The sequence below is a fragment of the Sapajus apella genome, unplaced genomic scaffold (genome assembly GCF_009761245.1).
Source record: "Sapajus apella isolate SASKATOON/1434 unplaced genomic scaffold, GSC_monkey_1.0 scaffold36, whole genome shotgun sequence".
Taxonomy (NCBI): domain Eukaryota; kingdom Metazoa; phylum Chordata; class Mammalia; order Primates; family Cebidae; genus Sapajus; species Sapajus apella.
The window spans coordinates 26,786,222-26,805,725 of NW_022436976.1; the positions used below are offsets into that span (position 1 = coordinate 26,786,222).

A 19,504-nucleotide genomic window follows, 5' to 3' on the forward strand; every position below is an offset into this window, starting at 1 on the left:
AGGCATATGAGGAAAGTAGAGAAATCAAGGAAGGCTTCTTGCAGAAAGTGTCAGCTTAGTCTGGAAACAGAAATTAGTTATGTTAAAGAGAGGGAGTTGAGGAGGAACATGAGTAGCCAGGACTGTGCTGGCTGGGTAGTCCTTAGCTACATAAGGCTATGGAGCATTTGAAATGTGGCTAGTCTGAATTGAGGTGGGCTATAAATGTGAAATACATACTGGGCTTCAAGACAGTATAGAAGAAAATAATGTATGATAGTGTGTTAACTTTTTATCTCAATTACATGTTGAGACAATATTTTAGGTATAGTGAGTTAAATCAAATATGCCATTAACATTAAATTTACCTGTTTCTTTTTACTTTTTTTAAAATGCGGCCACTAGAAAATTTAAAATTGGTGGGGCGCGGTGGCTCAGCTGAAGTGGGAGGATTGCTTGAGGTCAAGAGTTGGAGACCAATCTGGCCAACATGGTGAAACCCCGTCTCTACTAAAAATACAAAAACATTAGCCGGGTATAGTGGCATGGGCCTATAATCCCAGCTACTCAGGAGGCTGAGGTAGGGAAATGGCTTGAACCAGAGTGGTGGAGGTTGCAGTGAGCACTCCAGCCTGGCGACAGGGTGAGACTCCGTCTCAAAAAATAATAAATAAATTTAAAATTGCATGTGTGTCTCATATCATATTTTGATTGAACAGTGCTGCTCTAGAAATCTGGGAAGCCTCAGGAAGCAGGTATGTCAAGGGAGCAAGAACCCAGAGGAGGTATGGAGAATGATGAGAGAAGAGGAAAAAAATTGCTGAAGGCAAATGTGAATTACCAACTTTCTAATCTGCAGATCAGAAAGGGTCATTGCAACCTTTGCAAGCCCCAAATCTGAGAAGTTGGGGCCCACTGACTTATGAAAATAGTGTCATTCTCAAAACCAGCTCCAGCTGTGAGCCAAGGGATGGTTAACGGCTGTTTTTGAGGCAGATTTTGCAGATGGACAAGGCAAGAATCATTAGGGCAAAAAAGTAAATAAAATTGGAAGAACATCGCAGGGTAAAAGTCAGGCCTGTAACAATGGCTGGGCCAGTCCTCTAACATCTTCCTGCCTGCCCCTTTACCTCCCTGGCCTCATCTCCTACTCGGCTTCTTCCCCATCCCTGCCCCTACTCCGGTTACAATGGCCTCTTTGCTGAGCCTCAAAAACACCAGGCATGCTCCTGACTCAGGACCTTTGCGCTGGCTGTTCCCCCTGTTGGAAACACTCTTCCCCTAGCTATGCCATGGCTGACTATCTTACTTCATCAATAAGGCCTACCCTGACCATCTTATTTAGAACTGCAACTCGATTGCACTCCTTTACCCTACTCTTGTATTTCTTTTTATAGTTTTTATTACCTTTTAATATATTCAATAATTTACTCTTTTGTTTATTAATCTCCCTATTAGAAAGTATGTTCTCCAAAGACAGGTATCTCGGTTTTATTTCCTTCATTATTCCCCATACCAAGACGGTGCCTGGAATGCAGGGCCTGCGCAGTCAACTTTGTTTTTTGAATGAATGAAAGTGTCAATGGTGATGCTCGGCGCAGGTTTGGTCAATGGACAGGCATCCTCTGCGCAACCTCTCCTCTCCTGAAGAAAATGACTCTTTTCTTTTTCCCTCTCCTGCAGTTGGATTTAACTAACCCCGCGTCTCTTTCAGCTTTTACTCAGGGTTCTGCCCTGTTCTGGATCCCACACATAGGCTCCCAAGAGAGTAAAAGAAACAGTGAATGCAGAGGAAAACGCCCTGGATTGGAAGTTGGGATTCCCAGGTGCCCTGCTGGTTTAGCAGCAACCCACTTGTTTCCCCAGCTGTCAAGGGTTCCAGGCTCAGTGGGAGGCTGAACGAGGTCCTGACTGAGTTAGAAATGAAATGAGGGGGAAATCGTTAACTAAACGGCAATGGCTCTCCAGGGATGGTTCTTGGACCAGAGGAATCGGCATCACCACCCTAAACCCACAGAATCAGAAACCCTGGAGGGAGCCAGCAACGTGTTTTAATAAAGCCTCCAGGTGATGCTGATGCACTCAAGTTTGAGAACTGCTCTGGGCGAAAGGAGGGACTTTGTTGGAGCCTTGGAGGCAGGGAGGGACTTGAAAGGTTAGGGGAAGAGGACAAGTTCCCGCGAGGGCCGACTAGCACTGGGTTGGTTCCCTGCATAAGACGCCGCGCAGGGTGGTCCCACCCCCAGTCTGACCTGGGAAGTTGGAAAGGCCAGGGCTCCTACGTGCTCCCACTCCCACCCCAGGAAAGTCCCTGCGGCGAGGCAGTGACCCTCAGCAGGCACGCCCGCCTCCTCTGCAGCCTCAGCCCCGCCCGGGAAAAACGGCTGCGACCCGGGGCAGGTCCGTTCCCGCTGCTGGCAGCCTGCGGTTCCTGGCTTGGCGCCCCCGCGCCGCGCTGCCGGGGAGCGCGGCCCCTCCGCCCAGCGGCAAGGTCCCTCCCCAGCTGCCCTGCGCCTCTGCTGGCCGCGTGGCATCCTCTCTGCTGCCTCGACTGACTGTCGTTTCCGTGTCTTGGCTGTGGTGTCTGCCTCTCCCCCTTCCGATTCCCTTCGATTGCTTTCTACAGTTACTCAGCGCCCACTGTGTGTCCTGGACCGGACCAGACTGAGCAGGTAATGGGAAACAAAGGCATCTGCTACTCTGAAGTTTCTCGGCATCTCCCCGCATCCTCTGCTCCATCCCCATTCCCAGCATTTGTCCTCTTCTTTTTTTTTAAAAAAAATTAAATCTAAAGGAACCTTTCTTCTGGAAGGCCTCACAGTAGAATTTAAAAGCCTGCTTGTATCTGACTTCTAGAAAGTTGTAATTAAAATGTACTTCTTACCTTGACTCATGCCAAAAATTTAAGCTGTTATCAGCTATTAATTAACACCTCAACCAGAATGAGTTTATTAACCTAAAGCAAACAGCTTTATCCTGTGGAGGTCACCTACTTGAAAGAAACTATAATTCACCTACTTTCACTTTTGTGCCACTCATTCATTCAAGGAAAAATATTCAGTCATTCAACTATTTATTGAGCACCTAGTATGTGCCAGCATTGTTCTTGACTGACACTGGTCAATAGAAATAATAATTAATTACATATGACATTTTAAGTTTTCTAGCAGCCACATTAAAGAAAGTAAAAAGACACAGGTAAAAGTAATTTTAATAATATATTTAACCCCATATGCCCTAAATATTATTTCAATATTGATCAGTATAAAAATTATCAATGAAATAGTTTACATTTACTTTTTTATGCTGTGCCTTTGAAATGTTGTGTGTATGTTACTCTTCCAGCACACCTCAGTTCCTGCTAGGAACATTTCAAATGCTTCATAGCCACACTGGCTAGCGGCCACTGTGCTAATCAGTGCAATTCTAGACACTTGAAGAACAACTATGGAAAGACAAAGGAAGAAAGTCAGTAAACTCATAAACAAATAAAATTATCATAAGTGGTGTTCCATGCTAGGAAGAAATTAAAGCAAAGGAATGACATAGAATGATGGGTGTTCCCTCACTTAACCCTTTTGATTCCCCTTCAAGTTGAATAATAGTATATAACAATGTTATATTACAATTTTATAGCATGAAAACTGAGGCTGAGACACAAAGCAACTTGTCCAAGTGCTTCTACTTGGTAAATTCAATGTCCAGGATTCAGATCCCAGCTTGACTGCCTTCCATACTGGTTCTCATTACCGTACAGGTCCAGGTCATAAAGAAGACAGAGGGCAGGGAGGAGCTGAATGGCTTTGGAGTTTAAACTTTTGAGCACTGAACTAGGAATTTGGTGCTGCTGTGTGTTACTGATTAGGTCTCATGACCTCTCTGGGCCCTCCTCACAAACAACATGGAGGACTTGGCCTTTTTCACTGGCCCATCCACAAAGGGAATCAAGAGTTTTGAACAAAACACTTACACTTTTCATCCTCAAATGTACCTGCTTTTATAGAGGTTTTGTGCAAAGCTCAAAGTATTTTTTTACTCAGTTCAGGGGGACTGAGCTAGGGTCTAAAGATGATGGGGACAATATTCCACAGTGCTAGATGCAGGGGCTTTGAGTGGTGGTTAGCTGGTCATCCTAGCTGTGGAATTTTAACTATTCTGACTTTCAATTTTCTCTATTTTAAAACAGGTCTCTACCTCCTGGCATATTTGTAGACGGGAACCGGAATGTTGCATGTAAGCATTTAACATAGCAACTAACACATAATAATCACATGGACAATAAACACTGGCCATTATATTAACAGCCCCCATGGATATTATACCTTTGGCATTAGAAAGACTTGAATTTGAGTGTTACATCTGTCACCTATAGGCTGTGTGACTTAAACAAATCAATTAATATATCTATTTCATCTGAAAAATGGGAACAAGAACATTATTTGTACAATCTGCCACAGTGTCTTCATGAATGTCAACTGAGATTCTGTTTGTAAATGTGTTTTGCAAGCTGTGAAGTGCTGTGCCCATGTTGATTAATCTTGGTAGTTACTTTTCTGTCAAGACTTCATATTCAGTCCTTTGCAGATCTGAGCTGCCTCATCATTGCCTTTGTAGCAGAAAACCGAGAACTCAATCTTGTTTTTCTTTGTACCAGCAGTGCTCATCAAAACGTTTTGTGTGCCAGTGTGCCCAGATTATTAAAGTTAGGAGTCAGAGGATCTAGTTTGGCCTCCGCTACACACTGGAGGTGTAATCTTAGACCAGTGATTGAACTTCTCCAAGCTGTTTTCTTAGTCTCTAAATAAGAATAGTCTTAATATTTCTTTCCTACTCGTTGGGGTTATTCAGGATGATAAAAGATTAAAAGCCTGTTGAACAACATCCATTTCTAGAAAGGCTGAGGGGAACAATCCTAAGCATTATTCCCAGTAGGCAGCATGTCTTCCCTCTTGGCAGCTCTTACCCTTGCAAAGCAGCCTCATAGAACTATGTATGGTTTCCTGCATAGGTCTCTGCTGTTTCATTCCTCGGTGCTTGTGTACTTTGCACAGGCTGGTTCCTCTGCTTGGAATGCCCTTCTCCTCATTTCCTCATCTTAGAACTTTACTGCTTATTTATGGGATGCCTAAGAAACTCATTTTCCAAAATCCAGCTTCAAAGAGTCCTCTCTCTAAAACCCATTTAGACCCATCCAACCAAAGTCAATCACCGCCTCTGCTCTGTGTCCCAAAGTAACCAGTAAAGACTGCCATCGTATCTCTCACCACTGTGTAGTACGGTTGTCATTTAATCGTTCCTTTCATGGCAGCAGTATAGCATAGCAAAGAAGCACATAGGCCCTGGAAACTGGGTTCAAATCCCGGCTCTCATACTTAACTAGTTGTGTTGGAGAAGTGACTTACTCTCTCTGTGCCTCCTTATCTGTGAAGCAATAATAATGACACCTCTTTCATACAATTGTTGCGGAGAAGAGACACATTAAACCCTTAGAATAGTGTCTGGTGCATAGCAGATGCTCTGTAAATATCAACTTTTATTAATGTTTCTGTCTTTCTTATTTGACATCAAGGACTTATCCTCAGTGCCTAAACAACCCCTGACACACAGGAAGAACTCAACGAATGATTGTTGAACTTATGACTCAGAGAATCCCACATGCCATGAATTCCTGTGTCTCTATTCAGTCCTCTCCCCTACCCCCTGGATCCTGTCTGCTCTCCACTTTTCCTTAGAAACAGGTCTTGCAGCTTCTGCTTTCCATTTAGCATCAGCTCTGATTTCTTGGCCAGGAGTTCCCCCATCTCCTGCCCCATTTCCTATTTGGCTTTCTGACTCAGATTCTTCCTGTCCCACCCAGCAGAGAGCCCCGCTTCTGACCCAACGTGCTAAGACATTGTTTTTTCCATTTATTCTCTGCTTCGATCCCTCCATATTCCATTGATTATATCAGAGGTCTTCTGCCAGGGGTTTTAAGGTCCCCCACAACCACGAATTTATCTTCTCACTGCTTGCCTGGGCCTTTCTCTGAGCATGGCAATCCCTTCACCATCTTATCCACCTACCTATTTACCCATCCATCCATTCCACCACCCAAATTATCCACCTATCTGCCACCATCCCTTCAACTACCAACTCACCATCCACCTCCACACCCACCTTTCCATTCATCCATCCATTTTTCTACCCAGGCATTCAATTAACATTCACTGTATATCTATCACTCTCCAATTACCATATAGAACACAGATTTGGACAAGAAGAAAAGCTGATCTTTAACTCCCTGTAATTTTTAAACTATGAAAAGACGCTAGATAACTGAAGAACTATTCTTTGTGGCAGAAGATAGTTTGAGTCATATGGGTGCTATCATAGGCTTCTAAATTAAGCTTCAGGGAATCTGAACTTCTTAAAATTGTAAGCAAAATGGTGTGGGTAACAGGGTTTGTGTGCCTCTTTAGATACATGGGCATTTCTCAAGGGAGAGGCTCCAGGGCTCTGTGACATTGTCAAAGGAGATTCCCAGGAAATACCAGGGGCTGGATGAGGAAAAACCCAGGGAAAAAATAGCTTTAGCTTAGGGGTTTAAAGGGAGAGAAATGGAAACTAACATTTATTTCAGACCCTCTATGTGCCAGGTACCACTTCTAGTATGCCAACCTTAGATGCGCCCTTGTTTAGAATATAGGAATGGGTGAGAAACAAGGTGGAGGAAGCTAACCTTTATTAAGTACTGGGCTAGACAGCATCTTTTATTATTTTAAGACAGAGTCTCACTCTGTCACCCAGGCTGGAGTGCAGTGGTGCAGTCTTAGCTCACTGCCATCTCCACCTTCTGAGTTCAAGCGATTCTCCTGCCTTAGCCTTCTGAGTAGCTGACATTACAGGCTCGTGCCACCATGCCCAGCTAATTTGTTTGTATTTTTAGTAGAGACGGGGTTTCACCATGTTGATCAGGCTGGTCTGGAACTCCTGAACTCGTGATCCACCCGCCTCAGCCTCCCAAAGTGCTGGGATTACAGGCGTGAGCCACTGCGCCCAGCCAGCAGCATCATTTTATTAATGCTTATAGCAACCTTTCAAAATAGGTAGTCATGTACAACATAACATTTTGGTTAATGGCTGACTGCATATATGATGGGGGCCCCATAAGATTATAATACCATATTTTTATGATTATAAGATTGTAATACGTTTTCTGTTAATTTATAGATGCGCAAATATTATTGTATTATAATTGCCTATAATATTCAGTATAGTAACATGCTGTACAGGTTTGTAACCTAGGTGTATAGTAGGCTACACCATCCAAGTTTGTGTGAGTACACATTATGATGTTCCCACAATGACAAAATCACCTAAGGACACATTTCTCAGAATGAATCTCTGTTCTTAACTGTCACATGACTGTATATTATCTGTATCTTACAAAGGAAGACACTCGGAGGTAAAGCGAGGCCCACACCCCCACAGTCTTGAGGTGTAGAGTAAAAGAGGTTTGCAACGAGGTCACTTGGGCTCTAGGGCCCATGATCTCTGCGTCTCTCCCAGGACTTCCTGTGGATCAAGCATGTCACTGTGTAAGTGCTTTACAACTGTAAAACACCACTTGGAATAAGAGAAGATGGTGTTTTCTGTGCTTTGAGAACATTAAAGGGTTTTACAAGCCTAAGGAATTGCTGTCATTAAATTTTCAACAACCTCCAAAAAGAATGACCTTTCCCTGCAGATTCAGCCTATGTAAAAGGTCAATGAGTCTTGGTTCTCACCCAGAGAGTGTTATCACAGCAGTTTCCAGGAACAAGGCTGGGTACAGGGCAGTCATTCAGCAAGCACTTGTGGCTGGGTCTGTTGGCAGAAAGGAGCCCTCAGCCTCCTGCCAGCCTCTGTGTCCCCCTCTGCTGGGGGTTCTGCCTGGGAAAGGAAGGAGAGTGCGCCATCACAGCCAGCAGAGGAACTGTCACCTCAAAACCACCCCACTGCCTGGAGCCATGGGCATGACCAGCAGAATACACACTTCTTCCATATCTGGAAATTTCTAGAACTTCAAGAAAGCTTATGTCCAATTCAGCTGCCCACCCAGAGTATTCCCCTTGCTGCCTAATATTCACCCACTCCCTCTGTGCATGAAGGAATTCAAAATCCCTGGACTTTTTGCAGGGGAGAAATTGAACTAAGTGACCTCTAAGCATCCTTCTAGTCAGAGAAGACTCAGATGAATTAAGGGAGAAAAGATTTTTGTCAACTAAAATTATTTTCTCCTTGAAGGCAAGGACCACATAATCCGTTGATTTGGCCTCGTCACTCCCTTTACCCTCGTGCTCCTGTCCATCTCCACGGCCGCCCCCCTCCTCCAGAACACCACTGTTATAGCCCCCAGTCACCGCTTCAGCCTCCTAACTGCTCTCCCTGCATGTATCTTATTGTGTCCCAGCTGTTCTCAGAAGCCAGACTGGTATTTCTAAATGGATCTCCTTCTATCTCAGCCTGCTTATAATTCTTCCATTGCCGTCCTTAATGGATTTCAAAACCTGAAGATTTTGCCAACTGCTGGGCATCTCCTTTCACCTCTTCACACACTGTGCCCTTGTACCCTATGCTCTGGCCACCCCATCTGCACCCACCCACCTGGCTCTTCCCAGGTGCTGTTGTCCCTGTTCCCTGCGTCTCCAAGCCCTCTCCTCTGTAATTCCTTTTCAGCCTGCAGGGCTTAGTCTCTAACACAGAGACGCTTTTCTTGAGCCCTTCTTCTTCTTCTTTTTTTTTTTTAAGACAGAGTCTCACTCTGTTGCCCAGGCTGGAGTGCAGTGGCATGATCTCGGCTCATTGCAACCTCTCCCTCCCAGGTTCAAGTGATTCTTCTTCCTCAGCTTCCTGAGTAACTGTGATTAAGGCACGCACCACTACACTTGGTTAATTTTTGCATTTTTGGTAGAGACGGGGTTTCACCATGTTCACCAGGCTGGTGTTGAACTCCTGACCTCAGATTGCTGAAGCAATCTGCTGGCTTCAGCCTCCCAAAGTGCTGGGATTACAGGCATGAGCCAACATGCTGGGTGAACCCCTAACTCTTGATGAGGTGCCTTCCTCTGTTGCTACTGCATCCACAGTCCTCTTCACTGCATATTGTAGTTTTCTGGTGAGTTTTCTGTCTCTGCCACCAGCTGTAAACTCTGGGCAGGCTGCATCTCTGTCTGCTGGTTTGTCATCATAGTCTCAGGGTCTTGCCCACAAGGCCTAAGACCCTCACTATCAGAGGTACTCCATGAACACGTTTGCACTCCACAGAGCAGGGATCTAATCAGAGGAGAGGTTAGATTTCTTTGCCCCAGAGCTTGAAAGGCCTCACTGCAGAGGGTCCCAAATGTGGAAACCATTAGTACCTCCTCCCTCTGCTCTTAAGTGAATTTGCTGGGGAGGCAGGGGGGCCATGTGAGGCACCTGAATCATATTATGAGCTTGGAACCAAAACCAGGCATAACTGAGTAGCCTTCCCCACCCCCAGCCCCTGTTTTTAGCCAGATGACCAGCACCCTGCCCCCTCAGGCACCCTGCCCTCCTCCCTGACAACATGTTCTGGCTGTGACAGCACTACTGTATGGGCAGGGGCAGTTACATTCGGAGTAGGAGAGGCAGCGAGTCACTTCAACCCTGGCATTCTGTCTGTCCCTTGTGACTCAGGTTACCACTTACCCCTGGGACTGCAGGACACAAGCAGGGATCACCCTTTCAGTAGGTATCAGTGATATGGGGAAAAGGTCAGGCAGTGCTCTGGGCTGCTGAGTCACCGAGCGAGAGTTTCCCCCCCTTCCATCCTACCTGTGGTTGCCTGCCTATCTCAAGGGGCATCTCTTCCCTCTCTGAAGCTGGTTCAATTCTTGGAATGGATTTAATTCAGGGCATACCATGGGGATATCCCTTGTCTACCTTTCTCTCTCTCTCTCTCTCTTTTTTCTCTTTTTTGAAATAGACTCTCACTCTGTCACCCAGGCTGGTGTGCAATGGCATGATCTCGGTTTACTGTAACCTCTGCCTCCCCGGTTCAAGTAATCCTCCTGTCTCAGCCTCCTAAGTAGCTGGGACCACAGGTACACACCACCACACCCAGCTAGTTTTTGTATTTTTAGTACAGACGGGGTTTCACCTTTTTGGCCAGTCTGGTCTTGAACTCCTGACCTCAAGTGATCTGCCTGCCTTGGCCTCCTAAAGTTCTGAGATTACAGGCATGAGCCACCATGCCTGGCCCCTTGTCTACCTTTTTAAAGGATCTAACATGTTTGGGAAGAAAGCAGGCTTTGGAGTCAGACACGTCTGAGCTGAATCTCAATTCTGCAATTTACTAGCTGTGGCACCCAAAGCAAGTTGCTTAACCTCCCTGACTCTCAGTCCCTCATCTATAATGGGAGGATAATGCTGCCTAACTTGTCAGATTATTGTGAGAGTCAATGTAATAAAGTATGTGAAAGGCTTAGCAGAGTGCTTGGCACATGGTGAACAGCTCCTAAATGGTAGGTGTTATTATTTGTACGAGCTGATGCCTTCGTGGATGCTTGATCCGTGGGGAACACCGTATCTCCCCATAGTCACCAGGCTCTGGCCTTCAGCTCTGCACATCCACAGTCATATGTTTGTGGCTTTGGAAAATTTAGTTGAAATGTGGTGAGACAGGAAGATAAGAAAAGGAAGTAAAAGTGTAGTGACTTCTTTTCTTAACTGTCTCAGATGCACAAACTGCTTCCTCAACTCAAATAACTCCTGGATGTGTTTGTCTGAGCAGAAGCCAGATGCACAGGTGAACACGGGGGCTGTACAGGTAGTCCAGAGAGCAGGGTTTTATTGTGTCAGGCTTTCTCTTAGACAACTAAAGAAAGCAGAGTCTGTTAACTGAGACTTTGAAATACATGCACTCCTTTACTGTCCACTGAACTAAGACTGAGGTTCTATGCTTTGGCTCTTGGTTCAATCTCTTCTCCCCCCTTCATCCAATGCTTTGACGCCTCCAAATAGAGGAAAAGCATTGATGTACTCCTTGGATCAACATGGAGAAGACCTAATTTGCTCAGTGTCATTTGGCAAGATGTTTAACCTCCCTTGTAACCTAGCTATCTTTAGCTTCCTTGATGCTATTTTGAAATGTCAAACTAGCAAATACTGCTTCCAGAATGGTTCTGATCTGGGATGTGACAGGATGCGTGGGGGTGGGGGCCGAGGAGGAGGTGGGGATGGTGAAGGGGCCTGCTGGTAGATGGTGAGATAATGCATCAGCTTTGCAACCACCAGGATTCTCTCCCTTCTACCATCTCTGCCACCTCCTCCAGGCCACAGACCCATTTAAGGGAGACATAGGACATTGAGTCTCACCTGGGTCTGACCTAGAGGGATGTCTGCTTATTTGACTCTGGAGCCAGAACTGGACATCACATTAGCCAAAAGAGAAAACTGACTCTCATGTGCCTGATCCACTCTAAAAATATTTATTCATTCACACACTCACTCACTCATTCATTCATTAGGTATTTATGACTACCAACCATGTGCCAGCACTGTGCTAGGCACTGGGGATATAATAGCTTGCAAAGGCTAATTAATATCTATTGGAATCATCTGGGAAGTTTTATTAAAATGCAGCTTTTCAAGCCCTGTCCCCAAGAGTTGATCTAGGAGGTTTGATGCGGGCCCAGGAGTCTACATTTTGAGCAAGTACTCAGGAATTCAGATGCAGATAGTCCAGGGTGTATGAGAAACTTTAGCCTAGCTTGCAGTAAACATCTATTTCCTAAGTCAGCATTATCCCAATGTTGAAAGCTTGAGACATAGAAATACCACCACAGGCTTGTAAGAGCTCACAGTTCATAGTCTCCAGAAAGCAACAAAGAATACCATTTTAGGGTGCAAAGTGCTTTGAAAGCAGAGGTACAAAGTGCTGATAGGGCTGCAGGGAGGAGGCATCTTGCTCTGGGAGAGCTGGGGAGGCTTTATAAAGAAGGGATATTTGAGTTAGGTCTTGAAACATAAGAAGTGTTTCTCAGATAGAAAAAGAGTAGGTGCAGATTGTACTTTCTGAAGATGGACTTACTATATCTCCCATCCCACATGCTCTTACAATGGGACTGGAATGCTTCCCACAGAGAAGTGGGGGTCTGTGCTCTCTTCTCCTGAATCTGGGTGGGGGCGTGTGACTGCTTCCACCCAGACAGTGTAGCAGAAATGATACACGTGATTTCTGAGACTGGGTCACCAAAAGGCCATGAGGCTTCTGTTTGGCTCTTTCTCTCTCTGGACACAGCCCTCAGGAACCCTGAGCCAACATGTGAGGAATCCAGTGACTCTGCAGCTGCCATGCTGGAAGGACCACGTGGAGAAATCACATAGCAATAGACAGAGATGGTGGATAATTTCAGTCCCCAGCCTTTGAGCCATGCAGCTGACACTGAGTGGGGCAGAGAGGAGCTGTTCCTTCCCAGTCTGCCTGAACCACGGATTTGTGAACAAAATACGTGGTGGTTTTCTTTGCTTATTTTAAACCACCACTTTTGGGGTGCCTTGTTACACAGCACTAGATACCTAGAACAGGCTAGAAGAGCAGTTTAGGAAGGGGAAATGACAGCAGGTGCAAAGGTGTTGAGGGGTGAAAGGGGTATATAAACTATTTTTGAAATTTGTAGAGAATCAATATCCTCATGCAGAATTTAGAAGTCTTGCTTCACTGCAGAGTGACACATGAAATCAAGCTGCATGTGTTTGTCCAAGAGGTGCAGGCTAAGCTCTTTCCCTAGGCCATGTGACCCACCAATTCAGTGCTGCCTCAAATTGGCATACATGATTTTAACTGTCATGTCTTTGCTGAGATGTAATTTTGAGTGTGGGCAGCACCTTCTCAATCCCTAGGAAAAGATTCATTAGATGTTGAAAGAGAAGTGATTCGGGCATCATCTGGTCTTCCTGCCTAAGGTCTTATGGTGCCAAGCACCGTGCCTGGCACACAGAGGATTGTACAATGGTGACTGAGCTTGCCTGGGAATAGTGGCATCAGCCCTAGAGCCTGTGTCCCTGACTCGTGGGTTGAGAGTCCTGGGAATGGGAGGAGTCTTTACAGGTCACCTTCCCATCCATTCTGCCAATATCAAGGACACAGTTCTGCTCACACCCCTCTTCTAGCCACCTATTCTCACCTATTCTTCAACTAGGTCTATATCTTTTCCTCAAAATTCCCACCTGTTAAGCCTGGTTCTATCTTTGAGGAATAAGAATTCGTTTCCTTTTCCCTAACTCCACTGTGAAGGTTTTGGGAAATAAGGGGAAAAACATCAATGTTTTGAGACATAGAGGAAAAGCATCAAAGTGGCTAGGCTGAGCCACCCACCCCAGAATTCCCTCTCTGGTCTGTTTCTGGTTAGGGTGGGCCATAAGAGATACTCTTCCATGAGAGTTGTAGGTTGGATGGGAGGCAGAGGCCACTTTATAGCATATGCACACCATCGCTCAGGGATTCAATCACACGCTAATCTAGGTGCTGCAGTGAAGGGGATTTGCAGAATTAAAGTTCCTATTCAGTTGATTTTGAGTATATCAAGTGCAGCTGGGCTTGCAATTGCTCTCTCTTCCCTGTGGGTCTTCCCTTCCTGATTGCCTTCCCTGTGGCTTAGCCAGCTTCTACAATTACATGGGATAATTAATAATACTTGAAACAATAATAATGATGCTATTTAATTTTATTTAATTATCAATCTATGTATATATCTATTATTCATTCTTTCATTCACCTATCAATCAATCAATCAATCAATCATCCAACCAACCATCCCTCCTGTGGTTCTGCTTTGCTGGTTAAGCCCTGACTGACACACCCACCTTTCAGAAGACCTCGATGCTCAGTTTTCCATCGCTAGTTGTGCAGCCCGACTTCCACCAATGTGCCTTTTACAATATGGTTTTGAGTCCCATTATCATGCTGGCCTCTTTCCAAACATGCTGCATTTTTATGCCTGTTCCTCTTAATAATGTATCCATTCAAGAAGCATTTATTGCATTACTGCTGAATGCTAAGGATCATCTGGGGGATACAACAAGAAACAAGACTCATCAGTTCCTGTATTCATGGAGCTTGGGTCCCTAATTCTGAGACCTTATTCCTTGTAGGGTATAGACCAGTCTTACTAGCACTGCAGGAGGAAGGTTGTTTGACCATCGGTGCCATAAGTACCACTTAGTGCTAAGGATAATATCAGCATCATTATTTGATGGCAAGGCTGGACAATAGTTCTATTAACTTTCAGGCATTTAAAAACTAATCATTCCATATAAACTTCCTAGCAAATGTATGATGTAGACCTGATCCTTTCCATCTCTCAAATGACCCAGAAGACTGCGTGGCTTGTAAGTGCAGAGTCAAGCAGTGACCCCAAGTGTATAAGACCCCAAATATCATGCTTCTGGTTGAATGACGAAATGTGACCTTTTCCTCCAAAGGGCTCCTTGAAGACAGCCAGCTGTCACCGATTTGGGACTCAAGTTTTTTCCAGGTTCTCTTATTCCTGTGGCTGTAATCCTCTGATAATCTTACTTTAGTCTCTAGTCCACCCTATGGGGAAGACTCTTTTGCTCTTCAAAGGCTCAACAAGGCTACTTGCTCAGACAAGAATAAATTATAAATGATACTGAGAACAATCATTTCTGTAGTTATCAATTTGGGCCTTTGATGCATGACGAAATACGAAGCATGGACTACTGTTCTGCTAGACCTATGGGATTTTAAGAAGAGCAGTGTACCAGAGGACAGGAACTAGCAATTGTGAGCACCTACCATGGGCCAGGGTCTGTGTCAGCGATAACAGTAATAATAATAATAAATATTAATTGTGTACTTTTGTGCCAGACACTATTTTAAACTTTTTACATACATTAACATTTAATCTTCTTTAACAACTACATGAATTAATTACTTTTATTATCCCCTGATTACCGATGAGAAAACAGAAAGGCTTAGATACCTCCTTAAGTGATATAATTAGTAAATAGTTGAGATTTACTAACAAAGTTGGAATTTGAACTCATGCTGTCTGGTTCCAGAGCCTGTGCTCTTGTCGAAAGCATGGTGGGCCCCTTAAAATCATTTATCTCATCGAATCCTAAGAGCCATGTATGTGAAATGCCATCTCAACCCTGCTAGATCTTCCACAGCCAATGCTTTATTCTGGTAACATGTCAGTCCCTCCCTTTACTCAATAAGCTTCAGGCGGGGGCGGGTGCGGGTAAGGGTGGGCAGGAACTGTGTCTGTCTAGTTCACTGCTGTGTGTCCAGGGCTTAGCACAGCTCCTGGTACAACAGCATAGCAGGCCATCAAGACACAGAAAAAATACACATATTTTATAAATGAGGAAACCAAAACAAACCATGTGAGGTCAAAAAAGGAATGAGTGACAGAACTGAGGTTGAAGTCCAGATTTCCATGAGGCTGAATTCCATCAAAAACAATCTTTTGATCACATTTTATTTCCTCCTATATATTGAGCTCACAGAGCAGGCCCTGTTACATACTAGATATTCAATAAAATGTGCTATTAAATGAACAAAGTGTTCTTCAAATCTTTTAATATCCCATTCCTCCACCCTTTATCTTAGAATTCTATCTTTTCCATGATGCCAACACACAGTCTAAGACATGTTCCCCATGCTCACCCTTAACCCTGACCCTGTTGTCTCTAGCTACTCTTCAATAATCTGACATTTTTATATCACGTTCTGCAGCTGACCCCAGCCCCTTTTGGGGATGCCTGCTGTTTGACTTTGTACCATCCTTCAAGATAATGAGGCCCACCTACATTTTCCCCCTTCAGAACCTCTCAACATAGTTTTTGGTTTAATTTCTTGGAATCCATGTGCTATAGATGGGGGAGGTTTTTCCACTCTACTAAGACGTCAAAGAGAGAGTTTCTTGGGTGTTTAGGAGTTGGGGAGCTTATGCCAAGAGAAGTATGGTAACTTCTTGAGATGGAACCATGTCAGACCCAAAGATTACAGTGGGAGAACTTCAGGTAAATGATAAAATCCCACTAGAGAAATTAAAATTCTTGTAGGTCAGGGGTAGTTTGAATTGCTGGAATGAGCACTAACCCAAAGAGGCAATGCCTGCTAATAAAATGAGCTGTAAACCAACGTTCTCTGTCCTTCCTTCCCTCCCCCCTTCCTCCCTTTCTTCTTTCTTTCCTTCCTTCCAGGAAAAACATCCAGGCAAGTGGACAGCATTTGCATCAGCCCAGCAATAAGAAGGACCATACTCTACTTAGGAAAAGGTAAAGGTGTCTCATATGGATGGAAGTAAGTTCAAGGGGGACAAGAATGGAGCTTGCCAGCTAAGTGGAGGCTGGCTTTTAAGACAATTGTTCTTAAGGCAATGGGGAGCCATTGATGAGATATAAGTTAGAGAGTGCTTATGTTAATTCTTAATTTGTTATTAAAATACTTTGAATATTTTAGGAGCATTTTTCGAGCTCTATACATACTTCTTGTATTTTGGTGGTCTCAAAGTCATAGGGCAAAGCTAGGAGTTAATTTCAGTTCCAGCTCATGGTATGACATAGCAAGTGATTTCTTATTTTAGGTCTTTTTTTTTTTTTTTAAATGAATGACAACTTTATTTTTCTTACATTTTTAAGGCTGAACCTTCATTTAAATTGAAAAATATGGTAATTGTATTTACTCATTAAATATTATTAAAGTTTTCTAAAACACAACTTGAAAACATCCAGCATGCATGTTTAATATCAGTACAATAAATTCAAGACCAAGTACACATGTTACATGCAGCAATTTTAGGTCTTTAGTTTTCTCATCTCTAAATGAAGAGAAAGAAAAGCAAAGGATTGGCAAGCTTAACGTGCTCAAAGGTTTTACTTTGCTGAACTGTTCCCAGGGGGTCAACCAGCCTTCAATAGGTGTGACTAATAAATTACAAAAGATAAATAGAGTGCCTTGAAAGATTTTATGTTTCTTATTTAAATTTTACCTGTCTTTACAGCCTGCCAGGAAACCTGTCATTCAACCCTTCGAAATAAAACAGCCCCTCATGAATGAAGCAAAATAAATCAGAGGTCATGGGCTTTTAAACTCATGAAATGAAAGCCCAGTATGCATGCAGCCTCCCTCCAAATTAATCACCAGATTAAATGCAAGATGTGTACACCAAATCAATAGCTTGTGACACAGATCTCCTGTCTGTGCATCAGGAAAATTCCACTTCCTTTCAGATGTTGTTGCTTGAAATGTCAGGAAGTTTCCATTCATCACCCGCCCTTGAAAATGCCACCATTACCATACTTCATGTTTTCTTGCTTTCTTTCTTCAGAGGAATCCAAGCACCTTGCAGAGGGAGCCCACTCATTGTCACAGACTCTCCTGGAGGCTGAAAGGGGGGCAGTATGCAGAAAGGAGAGGTGTAGAGAGGCCTGATTTAGAAATAAGAAAACCAAATCATAAAGAAGCATAATTTCTTGTTCCAACATCTGAAAGAGACAAGATGCATATATTCCCTTAGGTGGGCAGCTTAGGGTAGTGGGAAGAACAAGGATTCAGGACTTTGAGAAACATGGATTTAAATTTTGACCCCCAACACCTCTCTGCACTTCGCTGTTATCTACAAAATAGAGGAAATAAAAACACTATACATTCAGGACTTAACATCAACACTTACTAGTTGTGTAACCGTGGGCAAGTTATGTGGCCTCTGTGTCTGAGCATCTTCATTTGCATTTTAGACCATAGAGGTTAAATGCCCAACCTGCTGTCACTGCTCAACAAAAAATAATAATGAAACATTTCATCTCTCAATCAAGGATAAATCCACTTTCTCGGCTCTTCAAAACTTGACCCTGCCGTCACCTTCTCCAGTAACCCCTAGGTTGAGTTAGATCCCTTTTTGTAGTGCAATAATAATAATACTTTAAAAAACAGTGATGATAACACTAAAAACTAACACATTGATCACTTACTACAGGACATGCTCTGGGTACTTTATTTGGATAATTCATTTAGTACTCATAATAATCTTATCAGTTGTGTTATTATGTTCTATCTTTTACAGATGAAGGAATGAGATGCATAGAGTTTCTATTACCTGCTCACTGATATCTTAGTCAGTTTGGGCTATAACAAAACACCATACATGGGGTAGCAATTTTTTTCTTCTTCTCATAGTTCTGGAGGTTGGGAAATGCAAGATTAAAGTGCCTGCAGATTTAGTGTCTGGTAAAGGCTTCCTCATTAATGGCTGTCTTCTCACTGTAAACTTACGAAAATAGAAGGAGTTCTTTTATAAGGGACTAATCCTATTCACAAGGGCTCTGCCTTCAGGACACAATTACCTTGCAAAGGCCTCACCTCTTAATATCATCACCTTGGGGATTAGGGTTTCAACATACGGATGTGGGGAGAACATAAACACTCAGATTACAGCAACTGGAAAGCAGGAGAGTGGTCCTACCTCCCAGAGAATCCTGAGCATCACTCTGTCTTGATTATATGACCATGATATTTCCCCTTATATGGCTTTCAGCTCCACCAGACTGAAGGCTTTCCTGAAATAGCGACTTAGTGTAATCTAATTTTGTATTCCCAAAGTTTAGCACAGAGTAGGTGCTCCTTGAATTTGAAATGAAACAAAATTGACTTCTTATGCAAAGGCAATAGACTGCATTTAACAGAAAGGGCTCTGAATTGAGAAGGTGACATTCCCGCATCAGAATGTTGCAGAGCTAGACGTTATTTCACATGGAAGATACTCAGCCAGACTGGGGCAAAGCAAAGACAACAGTAACACAGACAACAACCAAAAACATAACAGAAAACCCTGCAAGACCCCAAAAGCCCCCAACCTAGAAAACGTAAGACCCTTCCCTTCCCTACCTAAGCCAAAGACCCTTAATAGATGTTTAATGTGTATGTTCTAGAAGTTGCCACAAGAACCTCAGTGAATGGTACATGTGGTTGTCACACATGGATATACCCAGTAAACAGCAACAGAAAATTTCTTGGGGTTCTAATTCCAGAGTGCTGCTGGCTCAGCCATTCTTAACAAACTGTTGTGTTCCTTTCACAAACTCTTGTGTTAGAAAATTTCATGGGATATTGTTAGAGATAGGCCTCAGGACTAAGTGGAACTCCCTAATCATTGCAGTCAAGATTCTGACGCTAATAGTCACAGCACAGAAGAAAAATAAAATGCCTATAAACATATAGAACAAAGCTCAACTGACCATTACATTCAATTAACTAATGAGATTGATTTTCTACATTTACGAAAGTTAATACAATCAGCAATACCTAGGTTCAGTGGGGCTTTGAGGAAACGGGTAAGCCTATGTCCTATTAAGTGGGAGTGCAACTTTGGAGTCTCCACCCAAACCTTGTTTCTGGGATTCTGTCACTCAGAAATACCAACACGTGTGCTCACAAATAGATTTTCAAGCAGATTCATTCCAGCACCATTTGTAACAGTGAAACACTGGATACTTCCAAGGTAGGAAAATGGCT

At 43.6% G+C, this 19,504-nt stretch overlaps 1 long non-coding RNA gene across 1 annotated transcript; it reads left to right on the forward strand.

The window, feature by feature from the left end:
* Positions 1 to 2,519: 2,519 nt before the first annotated feature.
* On the forward strand, positions 2,520 to 17,803 carry LOC116563956. The gene is made up of 3 exons (XR_004274650.1): positions 2,520 to 2,651; positions 16,195 to 16,294; positions 16,995 to 17,803. It is a non-coding gene; the product is annotated as an uncharacterized LOC116563956 (long non-coding RNA).
* Positions 17,804 to 19,504: the final 1,701 nt, after the last annotated feature.